The sequence below is a fragment of the Corvus brachyrhynchos genome, unplaced genomic scaffold (assembly GCF_000691975.1).
Source record: "Corvus brachyrhynchos isolate BGI_N302 unplaced genomic scaffold, ASM69197v1 scaffold319, whole genome shotgun sequence".
Lineage (NCBI taxonomy): Eukaryota > Metazoa > Chordata > Aves > Passeriformes > Corvidae > Corvus > Corvus brachyrhynchos.
In genome coordinates, this window is record NW_008246065.1 from 2,180,241 (window position 1) to 2,184,567 (window position 4,327).

A 4,327-nucleotide genomic window follows, 5' to 3' on the forward strand; every position below is an offset into this window, starting at 1 on the left:
CGACTGCTGCCAGGTCTGCGCTGTTTGATGCTGCGATCCAAAGAAAGTCTGAACTTGAGGGATAATTTTCTCCATATGGGCAAGAGAGCGCACACACGGCGGTTCTCTCCACAAATCACCTACTTCCAATTGGTTTTCACTTTCCACAAACAGTTACAGGGGGAATAAATAAAAGAAAGATGAAAAGAAAGGAAAAAAAATGTTACGGTAAAGAAAGTGGTTTTTTGACCGCAGGTCGGAAAATGCAACCGGTGCCTCACCGCGCTCTGCGCACCGGCGAGGGGTGGGCGTACTGCTGCCGGCAGGCTCCGTCCGAGAGCCGCGTGTGTCCCGGAGAGGGAGTGCTCCCCATAGCCAAAGGCAACCGATGGTGAAGGCAGAGCAGGAGCCTGGACCTCCTTGTGGGAAGAAGTGCGTGCGGCTGCGAGGGGTCTGCTCCGCAGGCAGTGCCGATGCAGAGCCTCGCTGCTGAAAATCTGCTCTGCAGCTTCCCTGCGCCCCAGCGCAGCGCAGCCAAGCAGCTGCGCAGCTTCCCGCAGCTTCCCGCAGCTTCCCGCAGTTTCCCGCAGCTTCCCGCAGCTTCCCGCAGTTTCCCGCTTAGGCAGAGAGGTCAGCGGAGGCACCGTGGTGGGCAAGAGCAGGGTGATGAGGAAGGAAGCCGGCGGCAGGGAGAAAGGCCTCCTGGTCTCCACTTCCCACCTCCCCGGGAGGTTAGCAGGGGTGGCTTGTCTCCCCTTTCGCTGTATTTCAGAAGAAGGGAGCGGGGGAGGAAGAGGATAAGCTTGTGAAGGGTTTGGGGAAGGTTGCAGCCGGGCCGCGGTTTGAGATTGCAGAGAGGAGCCGGGCTCTGCAGGGAAGAAGTACGCGACCCTCCGGGGGCAGCGGGGACCCTCGGAGTCAGTGTAAAGTATTCTATATGTTTTTTTTAAGGTTTCAGTGAAAAGAGCACATTTATTTGTAGTTCGCTCCTTCCAGCCCAACGAACAATCCCACGCATCCACAGGCAAGGATGTTTACGGAGGTGGCAGATGGTACCTCGCCTGCTTCCCCGCTTGTGTCACGACGGGACCGAATTGCTCGGCGAAGCGATCTTCCCAGCTTAGGGCGCTTCCTCACAAACGAGCAAAACCGATGTGTTTGTTTGTTTGTTTATTTGATTGTTTGCAAGAGTTGCGCTGTTTTCCTGCTCGCGATTTGACCGTGGCAGAGAAACCCGCTCCCGGCGATCGCCGCCGTGACGTTTAGTCAAGGAAATACTACAGGTGTTACTGCGGTGTTCGGGAATTAATTCTCCTTCCTTTCCCCCTCCTCCTTCCCCGAGTTATTTCCTAGCCTACCCAGATAGCTGGGAAAGGGTCCCACATACCCCGGAGCTGTAAATTGAGCGCTGAAATACTTGATCTCACTGATCTTTGGAGAATTAAATCTGGCCTCATTTTACAGGAGGAAGCAAAGTCAATCTCGGAGGTTTTGTGAAGAAAGGCTGTTATTTCCTAGAGGATAGGCGTTTAAGTTGTTAAATATTAGTTTTTAATTACGTATTGTTCTTTTAAAAAATAATATTTATACTTAGGTCCGTGAAGGTATTCAATTGAATTTTCAAGCCATCAGCTAACCATTCTTTACACGCCTGATGGAAAATAGCCCATTGTACCAGCGGCCGGCTATGTTTCTTCAGTAGACAGCTCTTAGAGTGCTCCCCATTGTCCCCCGCGCCCCTCAGCGAGGCCGCCGGGCAGCATCGGGCGCGGAGCGGGCGGCAGCGGTCACCTCGGGGGGGTTCTCTGCCACAAACCTGAGCTGGGGGGCGCGGCAGGGTGCAGGACACGCTCTGGCACAGTGGGGCAAAGCCATAGAGCGAAGAAACTAAAGAGCAAGGACTAGTGATAGCGAATAAAAAATTCGGGATTAAACGTACCCGCGACCCCCGCGGTGACTTACGAGCTGTCCCCACCAGGTCCCCGAGGCCAAACGCATTTCCCGGCCCTCCGGGCACCCGGCGACAGGGACCTGGTGGCAGGGTGGCTGCGGGCGCTCCAGCCCTTGCGGGGCGTCGTGTGCGGCCGAGCGGGAGCCCAGCCCCGCTGCGGGGCCGGGGGTGCGTGAGCAAGGCAGGACTGACTGCACATCTGGAGGGGGGTCCCTCGGAACAACCCCTTATACCCCGCAGCGCCTCCCCCTCCGCTCCCCAGCATCCCCAGCTCTGTCCGGCTCACAGAGACACCACGGCCACTTGTCCATTTGCAAACACCTTCAACAGGAGGCTTTGCCCGCGCCATCAGAAGAGGCCATTTCGCAAAATTGCGCGGATTGAGGTCCCTCCGGCCTCATCATCTCCCGGGCCCGGGCCCTACTCGCCTCTGCAGAGCCCCAGAGCCGCGGGAAGTGGCAACCCGGGGTCTCTCACAGCGGGGCGGGGTGGCCCCCTCCATACAGGTAAACCACGCTTTAAAACAGCGGTGCAGGCACCGCGCACTGGAGCCGCCTGGATTGGAAGTCAAGTTTTTGGTTTGGAGCGGGTAAATATTTCTGCTCTCCATAAACTTGCGGACTGGACTAAAACGAGCACATGCAGTTCAGCATCTGTTTAGCTGGATGCTAAACAGATCGAATATTGACTTTTCACCTCCCGATCCTGAATGGGAAATAAAAAGAGGTTGGTGTCCTCTATTGTGTTTGCAATTGCCTCTCCCAGGATTAAAGAGACCTCCATTTTTTCTGGCTGTCTTTCATTTAACTGTTTGGAGACCAGAGATGGAAAATATTCGCCGAGAAGAAAAGAATAGCTGCATGGGATCATTTGCAATTCAGTGTGAAAATATTCTACCAAACCCATATCTATTCCAGTGCAGTTGAAAAAAAATAGGGCATAGCCGTCAACAGCCCATTCCACTCTGCTGGACAGCACGGAAAGTTTTAGGCAACTAAATTCCTAATGGGAGACCGCAGCAAACAGCACAATCATGTCTTCGACCAAACTATTTGGCAGCTTTAATTGCTAGAAGTGCTAGTATTAGCTAAAATGTTACAGCTTTGGTAAACGGGAGAATTCCTATAGATGGTGAACGGTACAGCCTATATGGACAGACCCCAACAGAAGCCTTAGCTTCAGGTGGCACACTTGGAATTGCAGAGGAATGAGCACTTGGAAGGAAGTCAGGATAAAGGCAGAGACGTCCAACGTAGCACGCAGGGTGTGTGCTCGAGAGAAGCAAACCAGAAACAACTGCTTTTCAATTTGACAAAGAAATGAGCATCATTTGTCTTTAAATGCTATTTCATTATCGCAGCTACCATGGGCGGGACATCTCATATAAAAATATGCTTCTCGAAGCGTGAGCGGAACTGGCCACCCTCGAATCGCCCCCAGAGCGTTGTTTTACTTCGTGTGGAGAGCTCTGAGCAGCGCCGGGAGCAAATCCCTTCTCCCTGAGCTGCCCGGGCCGCTCGTGCCTGCGCCTGCCCCGGTCTGGGGGGAGCCGCAGCTGGACACTGCCCACTTGTGGCTGACCTCGCTTGGAGCAGAAGACGCAAAGAATCCCTGCGGGGAAGGAAATTCTTTGAAAATGCAGTGTTTGTCTTGTCCAGAACTGGCTCTTGCTTGCTTTGGACACCTCAAAACGGACAGCCCACACAGTGCTTGGCAAGCCTGATTTTGAAGGGAGGCTGGGAGAAGCATTTGGGACCTCCTGATTCCTGCAAGGACGCCCCAAAACGGACAGGGAGGGAGAAAGAAGGGAATTACTGGCAGCTGTGTATCCACTCTGCGTTAGAGGTGCGCATGAACATCCAGGACACCTGAAGACCAGCACCTCTCAGGAATCTCATCTCTGCACTGGTCATTGCAGTCGTGCACAGTTCATTGGAACTCTGATACTTTGGCATCTAAAAACCTCCCTGGAGGAGGGTTTGGTTACGGATTACTCATTTGCTTTGCAATAACACTTAGTGTGCCCTGTCAAGGACTAAGGATCAATCATGCCAGGCTCTTCTTCAGTGCGCAGATGACAATCCCTGGCACAGTAGTCTCAGTGAGAGGGCAAAGCAAGTATTTGTGCCTCAAAAAAATCCATTCTTGCTTTGAACTCCTCCTGACTAGCAGCCCACACAGTGCTTGGCAAGCCTGATTTTGAAGGGAGGCTGGGAGAAGCATTTGGGACCTCCTGGTTCCTGCAAGGACCTGCCAGATGCTTACAGGAGATTGTCTCACAGTGAGGGTTGGAGCTGGACTGCCCCAGTTTTTTGGGTTTTTTTTTTTTTTTTTTTGCTTGCGTGTATCTGGCACAATACACACCTCAGTTTGGAAAACCTTACCCCTATTAGGTTA